At 38.5% G+C, this 24,409-nt stretch overlaps 1 pseudogene across 1 annotated transcript; it reads left to right on the plus strand.

Moving 5' to 3' along the window:
• The first annotated feature begins 10,218 nt into the window (after positions 1 to 10,218).
• Positions 10,219 to 12,303, plus strand: LOC123643098 (annotated as a pseudogene). Its single transcript, XR_006736708.1, has 2 exons — positions 10,219 to 10,459; positions 11,532 to 12,303. The product of XR_006736708.1 is annotated as a folate receptor alpha-like (transcript).
• The last annotated feature ends 12,106 nt before the right edge of the window (positions 12,304 to 24,409 follow it).

Below are 24,409 nucleotides of genomic sequence, written 5' to 3' on the forward strand. Positions count from 1 at the left end.
ATAGTAGCTCTATTTTTAATTTCTTTAGAAACCTCAGTACTGTTTTCCATAATGGCTGTTCCAGTCTACATTCCGAACAACAGCATATAAGAACTATTCTTAATAGCTAAAGAACTCAAACAATAAGAAAGATTAAGCACATCAATAGAAAAAGGGCAAAAGACTAAAAGAAAAGTGCAATTTGCCACATAAAAAAATGAGCATCCTTTTTAATAATTCTATGACTTGTCTAACTGCAGGTTTCTCTTTCTCTTTTTTATTAATGACAATACCCAGGGTTGTGGAGGGTATTGCGAAATGTGCTTCCTTAAATATTGCAAGTGAGTGTGTAAAAATGTCATGCATTTTCTGTAACATAGTTATCAATATGTATCAAAAAATACAAACATCTGTCTACCCTTTGACCCAACACTTATACTTCTAGGAATGTATTCTAAGAAAAAGTTAGATCTTAAGAATTATAAATAATAATTTTTTACATGACAGTATTAAAACTAAAAACAACTTCATGTCCAAAAACCGCAATTGTGTAAAGAGAATTGATCCACTTATATGTTAAAATTCATTGCAACCACTGAAAAGGATGCTGTAACAGAATATTAATGTTTTAAATAATTAAGTGTATACATTACACACACACACACAGACACACTCACCACATATACATAAAAATATTAACAGTGGTTCTTTTGGGTAGTAATGTTATAGAAAATTTTTACTTTGTATATATATGTTGTTTTCTACTTTTCAGTTTCTATAACATATTAAATTGCTTTGTTTTTCTAATCAGGAAAAATTTTTTCATAATTAAAATGCAAATCATTCAAATTGGGAGGCATTATTTCTATCTATCTTGTCTGTGTAAAGGTTTTAATCCTGTCAGAGGAGGTCATAAATGTGGCAGCACATTTTAGGTAGCTGGAGGTCCTTACAAATTGGCAGAAGCTGGGCACAGTGGTACATGCCTGTAAGTCCGAGCTACTTGAGAGGCTGAAGCAGGAGGACTACTTGAGCCCAGGAGTTCAAGACTGCAGTGAGCTATGATGACAGAGTGAGATCCTGTCTCTAAAAAACAAAAACAAATAAATTTGCAAAGCCATTTTAAAGTATGCCTTCCCATAACAAAACACAACAGTACATTTCTAATAAGAGCAGTTAGTTTTTGATGATGAGTTCTACCAAAATAATTAAGACAGTATTCAGAATCTTCAAAAGCAATAATACAAACAGTAACAACATAAAACATGATGAAAAGGATAAAATACAAAATCAAAACAAAGTCATCTCATTAAAAACAGGATATTATTCTTGAAAATGTCTAGGCTATCATCAGAAGGAACTTATTTTCTTTAATAATATTTTTGATTTATGAAAGCCAATGCCAAAATGACTTTATTTTTCCTTCTTAATGGTATGTTCACGATCATGTTTGGATATCTCTGAGAGTGCTCACATAGCGTTCTGCTAGGAAGAGCGTGACTGGTGTAAAGGCCAAGGGAAAACTTCCCCTTCACCTCTGAAGGTTTGCTGAAAGGCAACCGACAAAAGGCAGATTAGTAGGACAAAAGCCATACAAAATTTATTAACATGCACACTCGTGCACGGGAGGCATACAAGATAAGAAAACTCAAAGAGTAAGCGCACCCCAAGGTCCACTCAGACTATAAGCCATGCTAGCTAAAGGGGAGTCATTTTGGTTGCACTATGCTTTCAGTTTGTTGCGTCTTAAAAGTTTAGAATTAACCTGCTGCTTGCTTACACAGCTGCTGGGCACAAGACTAGAAAGGGACCCTGAGGAAAAACATCTGGAGTCCAGAAAAGGGCAACCCTAGACCGCTGATATCAAGACCCACCAGATGACCCATTGTTTGCTGATAACCCTCAAGCAAGCCATGACGACTTGCACAAGGCTTGCTTTCTGCCACCAACCTCTTTTACCCCTTCTCTTTCTAAGTCACTCAGTAAGCAGAAGACATGAGATGGTCTTCGAGACAACAGTCCGCCATCTCCTCAGGCTGCTGGCACTGGAATAAACCACCTTTCCTTCACCAACACTCGCCTCTCACGTCTGGCTCTCAGGTGGCGGACAGCCAAAACTGCATTCGGCAACAAATCAAAGGGCCAGATGGTTGACGCTTTTATACCATCTTGAGCTTACAGAAACAACAGGGGCTTGCAGCATGGCAAGACAGGTTATGGGAGGAAGACAGAAAGAAAGGCCTGGGGTACTTGCCTTTCTTTCTCTCTTGTGATGTAGATGAAGCCTCACAGGCAGGCTGCTCTGAGAAAGAATAAAGGGCAGCCTGTGCTTGAATTCCTCTTTCCTAGATCTGGACAAAGGAGGGGTCTCAGAGAAAGCCTGGCACTTTATTTCACCGATGCAGATTTTTCGCTAGAGATGCACATCTTCTTCACAAAAGGCAGCTTTTCAGGGCTATTCCTGCCTGCAGGCCCTGTGAATAGCCTTCTTGAAATATGTCAAAGAAGCATATTTCGAGATGAAATATTTTTGGTTTTCTTTAGTCCCCCATTTGAAACTTTATTTTCAGAAAGTTTCACATATTAAAGTAGTTGGTAGCTATGAAGAGATTTGGGTTAGAGGGTGTGAGATATGAGATTGCCAAAGGGGAATTTAGGAAAAAACCAAAAACCATAGATTGGAACAAGCAGCCCTTATCATCTTCATCAGTCCCTTAGTCCTGAGAATATGTCAGTTCTGTTAAACAGTTGTGCCCATTCCAGGAGGTGGCATTGCAGATGGACTCTCAAAGCTAGGCCTCTATATGTGATGCAGGCAAGCAGATCTTAAAGAGGCATTTCTATGGAAACAAAAGAAAAACACAGGTTAATATCTGGAGTAGTCTATAAACTAGTTTTCTAGAGTCTCTGAAGCATCTTCGGCTGGAGTGGGCAGGTGTGGCAATCTGACAGATTGTACTTGGTTGTACTTTGAATCCGATGTTTCAGTGAACTTTCTGAGTAGTCCATACATTAACAAGCACAGAGGCTGTTTATAGATAAGTTGCTGTACTGATTTCTCCTGAAGTTTATATCAGGTTGCCTAGCTTCGGTTTGTAGGGCTTTAACAAAATCATGGTTTTAATTTCTAGTGATTTTATAAAAAGTCAGAAGAATAGAAGAAAAATTAGAAATGTTAGTCTGGAGAGTCACAGCCAGATACTGGAGAGAACTAAAAATTTAGGATTTAGTCAAGATTGCAGGTAAATAATAAAATCTCAAAAAAAAAAAAAATGAGCAAGAATCCAATAGTAGGTGTACTACAGGCTTTCTTCTGAAACATAATTTTTCTCTCTCCCGTCCTCAATTTCTAACAAGGACAAATCATAGTAAGACCAATTTATTTGCAAAATAAGTTTTAGTCTTATTATATTTGGCCTGATTATTTGCATAAAGTACAGCAAGAATAGTGATTGGCCATATAAGTGCTTTTTAAGCTGGCTTTGCTGGAATTTTTTTATAAGGAATTTTAAATTAGACTTTTAAAACTTTCTGAAGGCTTAGGAGCAAAGTCAAAGACAGTGTCTGTGATATTTATGAGAAGGTGAATTCCTCTCTTCTTGAGATCCCCAAAATATCTTGAGGTTCCTGGGACTGTCAAAAAGTGACATTCCAGGCCAGGCATCGTGGCTCATGCCTACAATCCTAACACTTCCAGAGGCCAACACGGGAGGATCACTTAAGGCCAGGAGTTTGAGGCCAGCCTGAATAACATATAAGACCCTAATTTCTACAAAAAATACCATAGAAAAAAATCAGCCAACCACAGTGACATGTACCTCTAGTCCCAGCTAGTCAGGAGGCTGAGGCAGGAGGATTGCTTAAGCCCGGGAGTTTGAGGTTGTAGTGAGCTATGATGACACCAGTACATTCTAGCCCTGTCCAAAAAGAAAGAAAGAAAGAAAGAAAGAAAAAAAAGAAAGAAAGAAAGAAAGAAAGAAAGAAAGAAAGAAAGAAAGAAAGAAAGAAAGAAAGAAAGAAAGAAAGAAAGAAAGAGAGAGAGAGAGAAAGAGAGAGAAAGGAAGGAAGGAAGGAAGGAAGGAAGGAAGGAAGGAAGGAAGGAAGGAAGGAAGGAAGGAAGGAAGGAAGGAAAGAAAGAAAGAAAGAAAGAAAGAAAGAAAGAAAGAAAGAAAGAAAGAAAGAAAGAAAGAAAGAAAGAAAGAAAGAAAGAAAGAAAGAAGGGAAAAAAGAGGCATTCTTTGCTTATCGCAAGGGGCCAGGAATCTTGTAACGGAGCTATGTAGACAAGGTACCAGGCTAGTCTTCTTTCACATCTATTTGCTTTGCAGTCTATGTCAATCCTTCAAAGCAGTCTGGCTATATATGACAATATAACATTTCAGTCAAAGCATTGGTAAAATAAGCAGTGTCTCCAACTGTGTCCTGTTACAAATGAAACAAGATTCTTATTGAACCTACACAAATAACTATATTGCCATAAAATAAGAATATTCACAAATATTTTCCATGTTCTGGAGGAATCAGGTAGAGAAAAAGGTAAATGTTTCAATTTTGCTAAAAAGGTATATTTTACCCAATTTATGTAAGCTATAAATAAAAGCTTAAAAGAAAAAAAAGTTTTCTTAACTCTAGAAAACAATACATAAAAAGAATCAGCAATTTTACAAACAAAAAAAATAATAAAGAAATCATTTCAGTCTTCCATCAATTCAGTCTCAGATAATTAATTCTTATTCTGCTTGATGTTAGGTTAGCAATTTTGTGCATCCAGTTTTCCTCCCATTGGAGTTTTTAAATTCTTACCTAGTCCAATTGTATGATCTCAGAATTATTGTATTTAAGAGTACTTGTAGTCTTTTCCATGAACCTCCTTGAAGACACAAAATTTTCAGATTTGCGAAGAGCTTTTTCTTTTTTTAAAAAAAAAAGCATCAGAATAAAACAATTTATTGTGGACAATAAAACTTAAAGTGGATGTAGTTAAAGATGCAATTGACAAGGAAATTTGTATTGAGTGGCCTACAGCAATTTAACATAATGATCATAATTATGACTGATAACCTCTATGAAGACATATCAGATACATAATACTCTTATGGCCAGGCGCAGTGGCTCACACCTGTAATCCTAGCACTTTGGGAGGCCAAGGTAAGAGGATTGCTTGAGCCTAGGAGCTCAAGACTAGCCTGGGCAATAGCAAGACCCTATCTCTACAAAAAATTTAAAAAATAGCTGTGTGTGGTGGTGTGTGCCTATAGTCTCAGCTACTTGGGAGGCTGAGGCAAGAGAAGTGCTTGAATCCAGGAGTTGGAGGCTGCAGTGACCTATGATGACATCACTGCTCTCTAGCCTGGGCAACAGAGCAATATCCTGTCTCCAGAAAAAAAAAAAAAAGACTCTGATACAACTTTGAAATACATATTAATAGCACATTTATACAAATATAACTCAAACTCAAAGAAGGTTAAACATCATTTCTTATTTGACAATGCTTCCTGTATAATTTAACATATCAAATAACCCTGATTTGGTATATTATATTTCTTTTGAATGTCTCAGGCTCTCTTTGGAACATCCCAAAGTTAGTTTGTGGTCAAAAAGGCTTAATTTAGCATTTGGAATTTGATTTTGGGAAATCTGTCCAATATGTCAAAGGTTTACAACATTTGAACAAAATAGGATCACAGGTCACTGTAAAATATAATCATTCATTTAGTCAAGGTGATAATTTAAAGATTTTGAAATGCAAAAATCTTTATTAAGAGAGGAGACAAAGTTTCCAAATAATAAAATAAACCTAATAAAGATGTCACAAGATACATATAATAGAAACTCTCTCTCTTTCTTTTTTGAAAGGTTAACCAAACTCTTTTACTATTTCTTATTAATGCTATATGAAAATATTGTTCAAAAGAGGAAACCAAATTCTAGTTTTGCATTAGTGTATTTTTTATATTGAGGCTCAATTGAAAACCTCTTATAATAAATTTATTTAATTTTAATCAGTTTAACCACACAAATTTGGAAATTCTTTTTCCCCAACTTTCTATATCCATTTATTTTCACCTATATCATTTTTCCTTCATTTTGAAACAACCTTTAAATAACCTCTAAACTAGACAAAATTATTTTTTCTCAACAAACACACTTCTTCATGCCTCTACAACTTTCCTCCCCAAAGATGTATTTTGCTTTTGTTATATACTTTACGTATAGAATTATTTCTTATTTTGTAGTTTTAATTATATATATTAATTTGAATTTTAACTCTCAATAATCCTAACGTCTGGTGAAAACCTAGGTAGTGAGCAATTTTGAACTGTTTTATGTCAGTATTTATAGATGAAAACTATTTCATAATTTTTTAGAAAGATATGTTTTCTCAATTTCTTATTTGTTAACAGATCTAAATATATTTAGCTTTTCTATACCGTATACAAATAAGATCTCAAAGTGTTACCAAAGGCTCAGTACTTTTCCCCAAGGCAAAATCAATGAGAACGAAGAACAAAGACAAATGGTTTGAGGAAAAAAGAAAGAGAAGTTTATTAATTTGCCGGCAAATGAGGAGGGTGGCAGACTAGCATCTCAAAGACCACCATCCTGCCTTCAGGCAGAAAAACAGGACTTTTTAAAGGGGATTTTTCTGCAGTTGGGCTTGGGTCACATGTCTTGATTTCAGATTATTGTTGTCTAACTGTAATTGGTGGTTTCAGTCAACCTTACCTCCAGTGATGACAGTCTTGTGATCCTTGTCCAGACAAGTCTGTTGAGCCGTCTCTTGTGGTTTAAGATAATAGAAAACAAACAGCAAAGACCATTTTTCCACCCCTTTGATCACTGGCCTCAGGAAGGAATGCAAGTTTTAATTCCCAAAAAGGGAGGAGTTTTAAAGAGAAATCATTGCCCTTTTTCAGAACAGTACCTCTGAAGCAAAAGTATATAAACTTAAATTTATGTTTAATTAGTGTTTCAGTATTTTAACTTACTTAGAAATGACTCAGACATTTTGTGATTATCTCTTACTTAATTTAATATAGCATTACTTTAATATTTTAAATTACTGAAAAGAATGTTGGCACTATGGCACAGGTACCCGCCCCCCTGCCAATGTCTTCCCCAGCCATCCTGGGAAATGCCCATATGGCACCCAGGACTGTCGTGGAGGGCAGGGCCTATCTGGGTCTAGATTCATAAACCAGATGTAGAGCCCAGGGGAGAGAACAGTGCTGTGAAGGTAGCAGCTGGTAACACAGGTGCTGCAGACACACAGATGTCCCCAGGCCTTACTATACCCCAGACCCCAGATTCCAGAGGCTTAAAACCAAAGACATAGGCTCACAGTAAGATATGGGGAAGGCTTCAGGGGAGCCTGGCAGCTAGTCCTTAGAGCTTTAGCTTAGACACAAATAAAGCATCAAAAATACTACAGAAGAAGCAGTTTTGTGATATTTAAACATGTGGCAGAGACAGCATCAACCCAGATCTAGGCAAAAATGTCCGAATTATATTTAATACTGACAATTCTGAAGGTATTCCTATTTTATTTTACCAGTAATTTCAAACTAGCTTTATTTGCCAAACATTATCTCAGATTGCTACCGGCAGTTGATGTGAACACCTCAGTTCCTGTCTCCTCACAATCGAAGAATGAAAGCGAGGGACACAAAAGTTTAAATGAGCAAGAAAAGAAGTTTATTAGTAAGCAATAGTACACTCCTAAGAGGGTAGGAGTGGGCACACGTTCAAACGAACAGTGGCCCTGTTTCTGTGGGGTTTCTGTGTCATCCCTTTTCCTCCTGCCTGGCCTCTCCTTCGTGATGTTGTCTCTTTCCCCTTATTTCATGACCAGTGGGGATGTTGTCCCCTACCTGCCATTGGGTGGGGCAGTTTTTCCCTTTATATGATTAGGCCCAGATGTGTCATGGCACCCAAAGCCCACTGGGGGTATTACCAAAACCTTGGCACTTGTCCCCAAGGCAGCATCAGAAGAATGAGGACAAGAGATTTGAGGAGAAGGAAAGAGAAGTTTATTAATTTGCTGGCAAATGAGGAGGTTGTCAGACTCCCATCTTACAGTACCAATGTCCTGCCTCTGAGCAGGAATACAGAACTTTTAAAGGGGAGGTTTTCAGCTTCAGGCTATTGCTGTTCAACTAGATCTGATGGTTCTGGTTCATCACATCTTCTGCTAAGACAATCTCATGACCTCCACCTGGACAATTCCCTTTATCCATCTCCCTGCCCCTCCTGACCACTGGCCTGAGGCAGGGATGTAGGTTTTAATTTTCAAAAGGAGTGGGGGAGGTTTTAGAGAGACAGAAAACATTTTTACCTCTTTTCAGGTCATTCCCCCATTACAGAGGGTAGGAGGATGCAAACCATACTGTCCTATAATGTGCCTTGTGTTGTTTCTGTTATGGTTCTTGTAACACTTGTGGTTACCTTTATCTTGTTATTGTTACAGTATGTTCTCTTACTCAGCATCCCATTTGTTCACACTGGCCGTACTGTACTTCCTCTGCTCATGTCTTACTTTCCTACCTACACTAACAAGATCACATAGAAACATCACATCCACATAAAACACATAGACATACAGACATGCAGATACACAGATAGAAGCAGATCTTACAGCTTTCATTAAGATTCTTCATTTACCAGCTTCCAAATAGTTTTTCTTTCCCCCATTCAGACTATTAATCTTATCATTACTTGTTTCATTGCTCTAAGCAGTTGCTAGCTAGGCAATCCTAAATGTGCACCTGTAAAGCAATGACTTTTAGGTGAAACAAGGTAGAGAATTTATATCTCAAAGACAGAGAACCCAGATCTAAACATAATTATTTGCCAAGACAAAGAAGGGCTTAGGTAAATGACCACTTAAGGAAAGATAGACAGGAAAAGTACCTTAAACAAAAGTAAAGTTTGATATGTGAACTTTTAAGTCAATGCCTTTCCCATTATAAAAGTTTTGAGTGGTTTAAGTACAGAGAGGGAGATCCCTTTGCAAATGAAGATTTTCTTTATAGATGTAAATTTGTTTTACAAAAATTTTTACGATAACCAGCTAAATGCCAGAAAGTTGTGCTGTGGAGACCAATTTGGTTGGTTAGGTGGCTATTTAATTCAGTTTTGGTTTCTTAACTGGATTACTGAGGTCAGGGCACTGTCCATTAACAAATACACTCACAACTCTTAGACATGCATGAGGAAGATAGGGACCCAAAAAGGGACCAGTAGTACAGTGGCTGTGTTCCTCAAGGGATCTCAAAGTCACTAGAAGTCTCTTTTAGATCACTTTATGTAATAATCAGAACTTTCATATTTTCTTTCAGCAATTTTTCATCCATTGACCACCAAATGAAGGAATTGTTACCAAAGCAAACTGAGGTCCGTTTGGCTCTATGAACAGATTTCCATAACCCCTATATGTTTTTTTTTAATAATCCTCTCCCTTAACCAATTTCTTGACCTTTTAAGTTGTTTCCCAGAAATGGTGGGTTTTCTGCAAGACAAAGGAGCTGAGATTCTACCCCTTGGCTGACTTCCTGACACCAAGATTCACCATCTCCCACAACTGCCCCAGTGCATGTAGCCCTTATCAGTTACACCACATCCTGCCCTCAAGGCACATGGCCCCTCCTTTAAAAGCCCATGATCTCCGTTAGTTGGAGAGATGAATCTGAGGCAGCATCTCCCATTCTCTCAGCAAAATATCTGTCTCACATTCCTTGGCAATCCTCCTTGTCTAAATAATTGGATCTTTGTCAATGAGCAACTGGACCTAGACAAAAAAACCTCTTGCAGTTTTGACAACACACTCTGTGTAGCAAAGCCAGACACTGAAGCCAGAGTTGCAGTGAGAGAAAGAGGCATTTTAATTGCATGACACCATTTAAGAAGAATGGCCAGCTAATGGTTAAGACCCGAACTCCCCGATGGCTTACAAGCCATGGTTTTTAAAGGCAGGGATATATTTCTGGCAGGCAAAATTACAAATCAATACATGAAGGTTATATATTGACCATGACCCAAAATGTGGGATATCCCGAAGTTGGGGTTGGCATAGGTGGATTAAGAGATTCTTGGATTATCAGAAAGGAATGTTAAGATGGGGTGTTATAGGCCCCTCGGGGGAAAATAATGGCAGTCACAGTTCAATTCCTTAGTTCCCCCTTCTCTACATTTTCCATCCAGTGAGGATTTCTGAAACACAACTAAAGAACATATGCTAAGATGTCATCTTGTTACTGGCTGTGTTCCAAACCCCTCGGTTTTGGTCTACCCAGCACGAAGAATGTTAGCGGGCAACAAGGCAAAAAATTAAAAAAGGCCAACGAAGTGGAAGTAGAAAAAGAATTTTATTATAAACAAGTAGGAAGTGGAAGTACACTCCACAGGGTGGGTGTGGGCCTTCATCCTCTGGGACTCCGGCCTCCTGTGCTCTTTGTCTCTGAGCTTTTATCATTTTCACCTGGTGAGGAAGGGCCATGTTATTTGTGTTGTCCAATGGAGTGTTTGCCTCTGCCCTAGCTCCCTCCCTGGTGCACTTGGCACACTGGTCTCCACTCGGCATGCTCAAAAGTCCTGTGAAAAGTTCCTTTGTCTTCCTTATGTACTCGGTTCACTTGCCTTCCTCCTTCTGCTTATATCTGACTAACCTGCCTCCTCTAACAGTCTTTCAGTTCCATGGGCAACCAAAACAGCTCGTGACTCTGGCTCAACTGGAGGACCATTGCTCTCATCGGGTTGCCCGTTCACTTTTAGAGGCTTGGCAGGTGCCCAGAACTTCCCTGGAAGGGACTCAAGATTTTCCTTTATTTCCATGTTTGGGGGGATCTGGCAGGCCCCTAGCAGGGTTCCCTGCTCTGTATCAGAATTACGGGATTGAAAGGGAACATATCAAGGAAACTGGATGAGAGATTGAAGGTGGCAAAGGAAGGGCAGAAGCAAATGGAAGAATGAGCCCTGGAGGAGCCAGTGTGGGGAAATCTTAAACTTCCCTAAAAGGTCAATGAAATTTTAAATTTTTTTTAAAGCAAAAATCTTGCCAACAAGAAAGAAAACAAACAGAGGGACTGAACATACTATTAAAAAGGGGTTTTAGTCAACTGAAAAAAAAATTCTTGTGGGAGAAATAGGATCCAAAAGAGAACAGAGAGGTTTTTAAAAGATGTTTAGTCTAAATATTAGCTTTTAATTAAGCCACCTTAATTAAGCCATAGAACTCTTTAGAAAATCTTTTTGGATCCTTCATTATCAAATTTCAGCTGGGACAAACAGCCAGTATTCCTGAATTTTGAACTTTTTTTCTCCTTTCTTTTAAAGCAAAGGTACCTACCAAGTGACTCAGGACCAAAACCAATAAGCCTTTTGTGACTAAACCAAGGACATATGAGCCATCACCCAAGAGGTACAAAGAAGCAGTCCTCACAAGATTCAGAGCCACCATCAAAGACAGCTAAAAGAAAAAAGAGACTTAGAGATAAATAGGAAAACAATAGGTGTCCATGAAAGGGGAAAGGGACTAACCACAGCTCATCCTTCAGGAACAGCCGTGGCTCAGCAGATGACAACACAACTTCTAGTGTGGGTGGCCATGGTAGGAGGTGCCCAGCCCAGGGCTATTTGGGCCAGGACTGAACTTCTCAATGTCTGCATGGATGCCAAGCACCACAAAGAAAAGCCAAGCCCTGAGGACAAGTCACATGAACAGTGCATTCCCTGGAAGAAGAATGCCTGCTGCTCTACCAACACCAGCCAGGAAACCCATAGGGATATTTCCTACCTATGGAGATTCAACTGGGACCATTGTGGAGAGGTGGTACCCACCTGCAAACAGCATTTCACCCAGGACACCTGCCTGTATGAGTGCTCCCCTAACTTGGGGACCTGGATCCAGCACATAGACCAGAGCTGGTGCAAAGAGTGGGTCCTGAACATACCCCTGTGAAGAGGACTATCAGCTCCAGCAAGAGGATTGTCGCTCCTCCTACACCTGCAATAGCAACTGCCACAAGGGCTGGAACTGAACCTCAGAGTATAGCAGGTGCCCAGTGGAAGCTGCCTGCCACCCTTTCCATTTCTACTTCCCCACATCTGCTGTTCCATGCAATGAAATCTGGAGTCACTCCTACAAAGTTAGCAACTACAGCCAAGGGAGCCGCCACTCCATCCAGATGTGGTTTGGCCCAGCCCAGCACAACCCCAATGAAGAGGTGGCAAGGTTCTGTGAGGCCATGAGTGGGACTGGGCTCCCTGGCACCTGGCCCTGCCCCCCTGCTCAGCCTGGCCCTAATGCTCCTCTGGCTGCTCTGCTGACCTCCTTTGGCTTCTGATACCTGGACATTGTTGCCTTGCTCAGCCCCACAGCTCCCAGCCATTCGGTACCTGCTCCATGGTAGGACCTCTGACAGCCAGTTTAAATAAACCAGATACTCCACACACAGAAAAAAAAAAAAAAGAAAGGAAAGAGGATCAATAATAAATGGGTACCCTAAAAAGTCAACAGTCATACAAATATAAATTCAAAATAAATAATTCAAACTAATTCTCATAGTTTTTTTCCTCCTGAATTAAAGAATTTACATTTCCAAGGACTGCTTCCCTGATCAGGAATTGAACCCAGGCTGCCTTTCTTGCAAATCCTGCAGGATCCAAAACAGGCAGCTTTAGTAGTATACAAAGGATTTTAACTTTGTATTAAATCTGATTTATGCACTTTTAAAAATTGTGCCAAGGGAGTTTTTTAAGGCTATATTTCTTTTGTATATTTTCATCTATACCAATAAGATAGCTATTTAAGCTCTCTAAAAAGTTTTGTTTTAAATATAGCCAATTTATTTATTCCATAAGCAACTCAAGCCAACAAGTCTTTTTCATGGAAAGTCCCAGAGGTAGCTTTCCAGGTTTAGAATACCATGCACATAAGTGGTGTTTTACAAATGGACACAGAAGATGCAGCCCTCCATGATCCCCCCAAAATTCACTCCCAGAAATAGGCTAAGATAACAAAAGACTCTTGTTGCCACAGATGGGTAAGGATGGTGTTTGTGCATATGGTGTCTATCCTACAAATTTGTAGGGGGGCACCAGTCACAGACCTGTTTATCCATGACACCAGGTAGGCCCTCTTGGAATTGGACTTACCCAGGACTAACCAGGCAACAAAAGTGGAGACAGCAAAAGCCCTGTGGATAAGACACCTAACTAAGAGAAACTACCCTGCAAGTTTGGCACATTCCAAACAAAGAGTGCGCAGCTTAATATCTTACATCTCTCAGGGCCAGTCCTTTCAGAATGGCCACCAGATGTGACCCAAAAATCATGCCTCCTGATGGTGGAGACCAAGAGAAAGTGCTCCCATTTGGTCACAAGTCAAAGTCTCAAGGACACAGAACAAGATAAGAGGGATTCTTTATGACAAACAGCACAGAAAGACAGAGACAAAGGGGGAAAAAAGACTATTTCTAGGAGGAAAAGGATCAGACATATGAATATCCATACCAAGAAATACACCAGAGTTGCTACACCTAAGACTAGCATAAATGCTTTTCTCCCATTAATCTTAATTTGGAAAAGGAAAGACACAAACAATGATTTTTATTGATCGCTTGACTGGATTCCACAGACAAACACCTGGGAATCTAACTGGTAAGAAAGTCTCAGCCTTCTGCCAGCTTGTCAGGTCCTGGTTCCCCATTAAGGGCTTCCAGAGGAGCAGGGTGGTTTCAGTTATCCTGCCCACTACACCAAAGCTGTAGGGGCCAACAGAAAATTTCCCCTTCATCCTCTGAAGTGTCACTGAAAATCAACCAACAAAAGGCAGAATAATAGGAGAAAAGCCATACAAAATGCATTAATATGCACATATGTGCACAGGAATCATAAAATATGAAAACTCAAAGAAAGGGCCAGATGGTTGATGCTTTTATGCCATCTTGAGCTTACAGAAAGAATAGGGACATCGAGCATGGCAAGACAGGTTGGGGGGGGGAGAGAAGAGGAAAGGCATGGCTAGCAAAAGTGGTCTTGTTATTTAGATAAAAGCCCATAGGTAGCAACTCTCAGAAAGAATAGATGATAGCCTGTGGCTGAGTTACTCTTTCCCAGATCCCAAGGGGGAGAGCCTCAGAGAAAGCATGGCTGTTTATTTCACTAATGTAGATTTTTCTCTAGAAATGCAAATCTCTTTCACAAAGGGCAGCTTTTCAGGGCTATTGCTGTCTGCTAGCCCTCTGAACAGCCACCTTGAAATATGTCAAAGAAGTGTGTTTTGCAGTGAAATAATTTTGGTTTCCTTTATTGGTGAAAGAAAAAAAAATGCATGATTTGCAATATCCAAAAGAAACAAAACAAAATAGACTATGTTATGTTTAATAAAAATGTATATTTTTAAATATCCTGTAAAGATAGTTTAGATTGAGTTAGGTTTAAACAAGCCCAGACCCTCTCTTCCTGCTTTCTCTTCTTCCCAAATATTTCTCCCACCTGAGCCAAAAGGGTCAACATATGCCACTATTGAGTCATTTCCTGGGGTATGACTTATCAAGAATCTTTCGTTATCAAAAAGCATATACTCCCTGAGCCAAATTCAGCTCAATCCTTGATTAGCTGCAGTCATCTAGAGTAAGAAAGTGACCAGAAATAACATACAGGGAGGGGACTGTGTCCGAAGGCTATTTTAAGAGGGCATGTGGTAAACAAAAGGCAAAGCTAAAGAGTGATAAAACCAAGCACTGCTTATTAGCTATGTACCTGTGTACAGAAGAAGGATATAATAATCAAACTCAAAAAATTATTTATGTCCTTTTAAAATCAAGGAAGCATCTACTTCATCCCATCCTACTAAGGAAAGCAAACCATTCACTTCCTGAGATGAGCTGCTTCCTCTATTAGCCACAAGGTGGGGCTCTATTTGGGAATCTTCATTCTCTGGTGCTACACTCAGAGCTGAAAAGTCAGCAGTTTGCATTATAAATTCCATTTATAAACTATTCCCCTCCAGTCAAGTCAGTTTTAACTAGCACTTGCTGCTAATGAGCCACTCTGCCAACATATAGACTTCTGTCCACTGAGAACCCTTCATTACCAATGCTGCATTTATATAGGTGAAGTCAATGCTAAGTTTCAGCATCAACAGCCATCATTTTCTGTTATGGACTGAATGTTTGTGTCCCCTCAAAATTTATATGTTGAAGCCCTAACCCCCAATGTGATAGTATTAGGAGGTGGAGTCTTTTGGACAAAATAAGGTTTAGATGAGGTCATAACCCCCATGGTGGAATTAATGTCCTTATAAGAAGAGGACTTCCTATATCTATCATGTGAGATTACAGCTATAGGGGACCAGATCAGGATACAGGAAAAGTGCTCTTACCAGGAACTGAAACTGACAGCACCTTCATCTTGGACTTCTCATTCTCCGGAACTATGAGATAGATAGATATATATAGATAGATATATGTATATACACACATACATGTTGTTTAAGCCACCCAGTCTATGGTATTTTGTCATAGCAGCCAGAGCTAAGACAGAAATTGGTACCAAGAAGTGAGGTGCTGATATAACAAACATCTAAAAATGTGGGGGCAGCTTTGGAACTGAATAATGGGTAGAGGCCAGAAGAATTTTCAGATGTTTGCTAGAAAAAGTCAATACTGCTGTTCAGGTACTATTAAAGGTGATGCTGGTGGGGCTCAGAAAGAAAAGAGAAGAACTAGAGAGAAAACCTTCATCTTCTCAAAAAGTAAACAATCAGGAAAAGAATGTTATTATAAATATGGTAAAGGCCATTCTGATAAGGTCTCAGATAGAAATGAGAAACCTGTTATTAGACAATGTAGAAAAGGCAATCCTTGCTAGAAAGTGGCAAAGAACTAGGCTGAATTATGCTTATGTTCCAGTGTTTTATGGAAGGTAGAACTTGCAAGCTGTGAAATTGGATATTTAGCTGAGATTTCTAAGCAAAGTGTTGAAGGACTGGTTTGGTTCCTCCTGACTGCTTACGGTATAATGGAAGAAGAGAGAAATGACTTCAAGACAGAATTATTAAGCAAAAGGGAACCAGAACTTAAAGATTTGGAAAATTCTCAGCCTGTCCATACTGGAAAAAATAAGAAAACATGTTCAGAAGAGAACACCAAGGGTGTGGTTGACCATTTGATAAGAAGGTTAGTGTGGTGGTGAACCACAGATCTAATCAGACATCTCAGCTGAAGCCAGAAATAGAGATGAGATTATATCAGCAGAAACACTGCCAGCTGGGGCTAGAGGAAGCATTAAAAATGGAGCAGAATGAAGGAAAGCTATGAACATGTGCTATTCCTTAAGAAAAGGAAAGAATCCTCTCTCTATCATGTGAGGATACAGCAAGAAGGCTGCTGCCTGCAAGCCAAGAAGAGGGCCCTCACCAAGAACCAAACCTGCTGGCACCTTGATCTTGAACTTCTCAGGCTTCAAAACTGTGAGAAATAAATGTCTGTTGTTTAAGCTATCCAGTCTATCGTATTTTGTTATAGCAGCCCTAGCTTAGGCACTTTCTTTCCTTGAGGTGAGCTTTCTGCTATCATTATGCCTCTCCCTCTTTCTTGTTTCCTTTTATTTCTTGGATCTTGTCATTTTATATTTCTGTCATGACAAATACAGTGAAATGGCCTGCTATAGCAGATATGGAGACATGCCACCTAGATCACACTTCAAAAAAGGACTTGCTGCCCAGCAGTAGGAAGTACAATCACCAGGCAGCCTCCAGCTGTCAGCTTCTTCATAGTCTTGGCTACAGAGCAGTCTGCAGCAGGTGACTGAGCAGAGTGGTGGTGGGAGTGAGTGAGGCAAGGGGGGAGTAGGGGTATGGAGACCCAGTCATTTCAACCTAATGTAAGACCACTCTAGCAGGCAGTGCTTGCTCTGGAGCTACCTACAGAAGTTTGGTTGGGCCTACATCACATGTCAGCTTTTTCTTCCAGTTGATGCTGCTCCCAACCCTATTCCTTTCATAAGTACTGATCCCTAATAAATATTTTGCACCCCAAGCTATACCCTAATGTCTAGTTCTAGAGAATACAACCTACAATCATGCAAAAATAACTTGCTCAGATCATCTGATGATGACTGGCCATTAAATAATTTAGAACACTGAGCTTTTGCTTTTGTACAACTTCAGATTTTTTCACTGAATCACTATTTCTTCATGTATTCAATAAATATTTGAGTGCCTCCTATGACCTAGGCATTGCGCTTGGTGGAGGATACATGAAAAACATCTGGAATGCAGACACTGTACTAGAGGTAAAACAGCCAGTTTGCAACCATGAAAACGAAAGCAACATTCTAAGGGATGGGAGAACAGAAGGCCAGAAAGAGCTTTCATGAAACAACAATTACTGCCCTGGATTGCCTATCTCTGGCTTTCTTATTGTATGAGAAAAATAGCCTCTCTTTGGGTTTTCTGCTACCTGAAATGGAACATAAACCCTAACTGATGTAATCCCCCCACTACTTACTACAGCTATTGCAAATACCATGCCTCAGCAGTTGCTTGCTAATGTATTAATTAAATGAATGAATAGATGGATTATGGTGCTTGCTATTATTTTATCCCATATTCCCTGGTCAAATCCACAAAGTCAGCCAATGATAAAACCCTGCCTGAGAATAGTGTGGTCTCTGGTTGCCCACCCACTGGCTCAATTCTGCTTACCCTATACTTCCTTTTTCATTTCAAAAGCATGTTCATGTCATTCCTTTTAGGACATCAGCACATGAAAATGAACAACAAGAATAGGATTTCTCCAGTAAGATCATTTTTGACATTTTTTTCCTTCTATATTTCATATTCAAATTAGAGGAAAATTTGACACTTGGGATATGGGGCTGTATAGACATATAGCATATTATTTAAATGCTTCAGTTTCAGAGGAACTGAGAGATAAATGGCATGTCTATAATTATCCCTCCACCATCAATAAGCTTCAAATTACAACCTGCTCTCAAAGGTAGATAAAATTTAAAAGTGTTTTTTATGAAATTTCAGAAGTTGCATATTCATTAATTTGCCATATCGTGGACTCCTAGACACAGAAGTTATCTTTAGATTCTATCTACTTAGAGGGTAGTTTTCAGCCAATCTGTTTGATTGAGATATTATAAGATCACAAAGATGAGTCCAACCACCAAGCAAATCCAGGCTCTTTGAAGCTCAGAAAAGCTTTTCAACAAAATTAAAACCACTGATGGTGTGACAATTTATCCAGCTTATCTGTCTATCAATTTCCTTCTTCCCAACTATGTTTCCTATTAATTTTTTGATTTATATATACATAAAACAAACATTCATTTAATACAATTATGTGCAAGCACAGTGCCAGCCACTAGAAAAAAATAAGGTATAATCCTGGACCTCAAAAAAAAAAAAAAAAGAATTCACAGACAAACAGAAACAGCAGACACATAAAAAAGCACTTTAATAAAATATAATGTGTCAAAAAGAAGTAAACATGGGCTGCTTGGAAATACAGAAGAGGGAATACAGAAAATCCAACCTAGCATGGAGGAAGAGTTCAAGAAATATCTCACAGAGAAGGCAGCCTTTGAATTATCTTAATGAACAGAAGTTACCTCTACCCACTGTAAATATTATTCAAATCCAACTGCCTCTCAGCATATCTGCTGCTACCAGCCTGGTCCATCATTCATCTACCTGGATCATTGCAATAGCCTCCTAATAGCTATCGCTTCTGCAAACACTTGCCCCTACAGCAACCACAGTGAGCTTCTTAAAAGGTGATCAGATGATGTCGGACTTCTAATGGCTTTCCCATGTTCTTAAAATAAAAGTGTTCACCATGTCCACAAAGCCCTACATAATCTGGTATCCAGCTACCTATTGGATCTTATTTCCTATTATTTTTCCCTGGCCAACTGCTCTCCATCTACACTGGCCCCCTCAACATTCCTCAAAAACCAAGCAATCTGCCTCAGGCCCTTTGCACTCTGCTGTTGGCTCTGCCCAAAACATTCTAATGGCCTACTCGCTTCATTTGCATCTTTGCTCGAATGTTGGCCTCCTCACACCCTCTCAGGGCACAACGTGGGAACCAGCGCTGGACAGGAGGCCATTCCATCCAGCATGCACTCACACATACACCCACACTCACACTGTGACCATTGAGACATGCCAATGAACCTAATGTGCACATCTTTGGGATGTGGGAGGAAACCAGAGTACCCGGAGAAAATACATGCAGACTTGGGGAGAATGTGGAAACTCCACACAGACAGTGGCCCTGGCCAGAAATAGAATTTTTTTTTTCTCATCAATGATATAACAAAACCACTTTAAACTAAACAACATTGTTCCGAGACCTGCTGTAGTCTGCAGCATGCCACCATGCTTACCATGCCCTGTTTCTTACCTCATGTGGGTTCCTTCATTTATTTTACCTGTCTGGGCCCTGCAGATATTTAAATTTTGATTCCTGGCCTTAAACTTGATTAGTTACTTGTCCCAGAGACAGGGAGATCGTCAAAAAAGCAAAAATGCTAATGGCCCTGAAGAACAGCCAACTATTAAAATGACACGAGTACACGAGTCATTGCAGAAATGTAGAATGAGACCTCAGAAATCATCCAGTTTTCTTCATTATTACAGATGGGGGAACAGAGGCCCAGATGTGTCAAACTTTGAGCAGATCAAAGATTAGATCTCCTGATGCCCAAGAAGGTACTCTATCTCCCATGGCGCAGCTACCAGAACATGTCTTTACAAGTTGGCAAACATTGCAATATAACCCTAGGCAGTGTTGTGGCCACTCAATGGCTCCCATCTCTAGCATTTTGAAAAGACTTTTTTAAAGCCCAAATTTTAGGAAAAGGCAGCATCTCTAACCATTCAAGTGCAGTTGAAAAAAAAATCTCTACAATAAAATTCTCATGAGGCCAGGACAAGATCTGGGAAACTGAAGTTGGCCTAGACCAAGGGGTCAGCAAATTCTTTGGGTAAGGGCCAGATAGTAAATATTTTAGGCTCTGTGGGCCACACACTCTCATAGCAACTACTCAACTCTGCTGTTGTAGCAACTCTGCTATTGTAGCAGCTATAGACAATATGTAAGTGAATGGGTGTTACTGTGTTCCAATAAAAAAAGTTGAATTTCATATTATTTTCATTCCCATATTCTTTGATTTTTTTTTTTCTTTGAACCACTTACAATCCGAAAAGCATTTCTAGCTCACAAGTCATACAAAAACAGGCAGTGGGCAGGATTTGGCCCTTGGGCCATAGTTTGCCAATCTCTGGCCCAGACCTTGAGGGTGGATGAGAGAAGCAGGCCAACCTGCTTGTCCTAGGATCCCAGGGCTCTGTTCAGTCCGAATACAGAGCTCCTCCCCTAACCAGAACAGCCTGATTTTTTAATGGTAGTATTTCAATTTTCTTACAGTTTGTCAAGTTTTTACCATTGATTCACCTTGTCGATTGATCTTCACGATGATCCTGTGAGGTACACAAGGCTGGGGTATATGTTGCATTTCAAATTTGTTCATTTGTACAGATTATAATGACAATAACAGAAGAAAAAATCACCCAGAATGTCACTACCTCAAGAAGTGATATTTGACATTTTTCTTTATATTCCTCTATGCCTATTTCATGCATATGCAAAATTCCAAAGAATTGGCATCGTAATGTGAATATAATTGCATATTCCAGTTTATCACATAATGGATCCACGCATTATACTATGTTACTAAACAGGCCTCCTGGTGAATATTTAAGTTGTTGGTGTAATATATCATTATTTACTTAATCTTTTCTCATTTGTTGGTAATTTAAGAAGTTTCCAATTATTTAGCATGATAAATAATGCTGCAATGAATGCCTTTGTTCACACTACTTTTATAGGAATATTTCCTTACAATATTCCCAGAAGTGAGATTAACAGATAAAAGGACAGTAACACTCTTTAATTATTAACATGCTTTGGAAATTTCTTTCAAAAAAGATATCTAAGCCATTAGTAATGAGCTAGATGAAAAGAATAAGTTCTAGTATTCTAATAATATAGCACTGTAGGGTGACTATAGTTAACAATAATTTATTACATATTTTCAAATAGCTAGAAGAGAAGATTTTGAATGTTCCCACACAAGCAAATGATAAATGCTTGAGATGATGCAGATGCTAATTACTTTGGTTTAACCACTGTACATTGTATGTATTGAAACTAACTATGTACCCCATAAATATGAGTAATTATTATGTGTTAAATAAATACAAATTAAAAAATAATGCATTCTATCACTGGAGAAAATTTAGAATATGCAGAAAAAATATAAAGGAAAAAATAAAATATTTTATTTTTTTAAAATGCCACCAGTAATGTATGGATATACCAGAGCAGAGCTTTCATTAGCAGAGGGTTTAAAGAGTAGGCCCAGCTCTGGCATTAACTCTTGTGTCACCTTGGGAAAGTCACTTCTACTGTAAGTTTCAACTTTCTCATCTGTCAAGTAAGGAAAATAATATATCCTTTATGTAAGTATTAAAAGAGATGATCTGTGTGAAGTTCTCTCATAATAAGCAACTTCCAAATATTAGTGATACGATGATGATGATAATGATATGCCTATGTTTATTAATGAAGAAACAAGATTCAGATTATTTAAGTGTTTTGCCTAATGTCACACAATTGGTTGAATAGCATTTCTGACTCTAATTCATGCCGTTTGCTGTTTATCTTTGATGGCACCCAAGGATCTCCTGGGACTTTTATTATATAAATAGTTCTGATTTCTGCTTATTCTTAGGGACATTTTATTTGCAGACTGACTTCTAAGTCATAGATAATAGCCAATCTGTTCCTTCTGTATCTGAGGATCCCACTGCCCCAGCTCTAACCTGCTATACAAAGCCAGAGGTAAAACTTTTTCCTTTTTATTTTTTAAATTAATCAAGTTACAGATGAGCATTACATAATATTAATGCCTTCAAGCTCTCACATTAGCCTAGTCACCAGGCTTGCCACAACCTTTTTTCTTCTAACAGTATTTATATTGCTATTTAAAGTAAATGTCAACAAGTTTTAACTCTTGAGTTCATTTATATTCATAATCTTTTATCCACACTCTGATATTTCAAGGTTAATGCAATCAGTACTTCTGAAAATGAGAACCGATATCCAAGAAGAATTCATACATGAAAAAATGTATTATATCCTCCTCTTTATTTCTTCCTGTACAAAAATAATATTTCTAAGAAAGGTCAAAATTATAGTTGGTAACAATTAACATGAGACTTTAATTGAGAATTAATATGAGAATTTTAATTTTAGAAACCTATAATCTTTGTCTAAATTCTGTACTCTTATTCCAAATGAAATGCAAAGATAGAGTGTACAAACTTACTTGACAGCTTTTGTCAGTGCCTAATCCCTCCTCCTAAGGTAGTTTTTTATATGTCTATTCACTAAAGCAGTTGTGTTTCTAGGTGTTGGTTGCATTTGGTAGCAGTTTTGATTTAAACTATTTGAAGAAAATCCAGTTCTAGGAATTAATGACACTTCATATTATAGATTGGTGGCATTTGTGAGCCTAGAGCAGGTGTCAGCAAACTTTTTTCTTTAGTAGCCAAATAGTAAAGACTTTAGGCTTTGCAGGCAAGAGGTCTCTGTTGTAATTACTGAACTCTGCTATTATAGCAAAAAACAGCTATAGACAATGTGTAATTAAATAGGCATGGTTGTGTTCCAATAAAATTTCATTTACAAAAGCGTATATTAGGCCTACAGGACATAGTTTGCCTGGTCTTTTGGTCTGGAAGCTGGTAAAACTTATCCTGGAAGTCAGTGATACTAGCCATATCTTGACACTTTGTGGCACTTGATAATAATTTAATGGCACATACGATTACAGGTTTGGGTGTGTTGGGGCACTTTGTAGAATCAACACATGGTGGAGGCTTCTTATCACTGGGTGAGACTTATGATTCTAGACCTTGATGGCACTTAAGTTTTTATGCTTGGTGATCCTTGTGTCCTTGAGTGCTGGTAGCATTTATAGTTCTAGGGGGTGGTGATTTATATCATTAAGGGTCATTTGCCAATCCTAAAATCATAGCCCTGGGCCCATAGTAAACATTCAGAGAATGTTTGTTGAATGAATAAATGATCACTGCTTGGTTCTCCAAGAGGTGCTAAAAATTACCCCTCTAATATTTACTAATTTCTACATTCCATGTTTTGTATTCAATAACCTACAACCTAATTTGGAAAGAATGAGAGAATTCGGCCAACAAGTGGTTTGGGTTTTCATTAATTCATACTTTCAGTCACTGTGCCAGCAAATATTAATTGAGAGTCTACTTATGCATAAAGTATAGAATTCCTTCTAACTAATCATGTCAAATATCATATCTAAGTGTCTGGGTTCACCAGCTTTATAAATATCTCTTATTGAAGCTTGGTGTATCTTCCAAAGGAATGGAGATGCTATTATATAGAAATCCTACTGTTTTATCTTAAATAAATAAACAGGATTGTATCCCTCTTTTGCACCACTCTGAGAATGTGCTACACTGAATTTAGAAAACTCCAATTTTACAAATACAAGTAAAAAATAATGAGGACAAAGTTAGGTCTACCTGTTGACTCAAGAACATGATTGACAATAAAATATCACTTCACAAACACACACACACAAGTTAGTTATGTTTAATGGATTTGTTTGTTTTTTTAATAAAATAACTAAGGCCAGGTGCACTGGCTCATGCCTGTAATCCCAGCACTTTGGGAGGCTGAGGCGGGAGGATTCCTTGAGGCTGAGAATTTTAGGCTGAAATGAGCTATGATCGCTCCACTGCACCCCAGCCTGGGCCAGGGAGTGAGACTCTGTGAAAGAAAGAAAGAAAGAAAGAAAGAAAGAAAGAAAGAAAGAAAGAAAGAAAGAAAGAAAGAAAGAAAGAAAGAAAGAAAGAAAGAAAGAAAGAAAGAAAGAAAGAAAGAAAGAAAGAAAGAAGGAAAGAAGGAAGAGAGAGAGAGAGAGAAAGAAAGAAAGAAAGAAAGAAAGAAAGAAAGAAGAAAGAAAGAAAGAAAGAAAGAAAGAAAGAAAGAAAGAGAAGAGAAAGAAAGAAAGAAAGAAAGAAAGAAAGAAAGGAAGAAAGAAAGGAAGAAAGAAAGAAAGAAAGAAAGAAAGAGAAAGAAAGAGGAAGGAAGGAAGGAAGGAAGGAAGGAAGGAAGGAAGGAAGGAAGGAAGGAGAAGGAAAGAAAGAAAGAAAGAAAGAGAGAGAGAGAGAGAGAAGGAAAAAAAGAAAGAAAAGAAAAGAAAACTAAGATAAGTGCAAACGTTTCTGCAGAAAAAGGAAATTGCAGAAGAGAAAAGATGGTGGAGTGGTGGTGACCTCCCGGATTCATGCTCCTGGAGAGGAAGG

This window comes from Lemur catta, chromosome 1 (genome assembly GCF_020740605.2).
Source record: "Lemur catta isolate mLemCat1 chromosome 1, mLemCat1.pri, whole genome shotgun sequence".
NCBI classification, from domain to species: Eukaryota; Metazoa; Chordata; class Mammalia; order Primates; family Lemuridae; genus Lemur; species Lemur catta.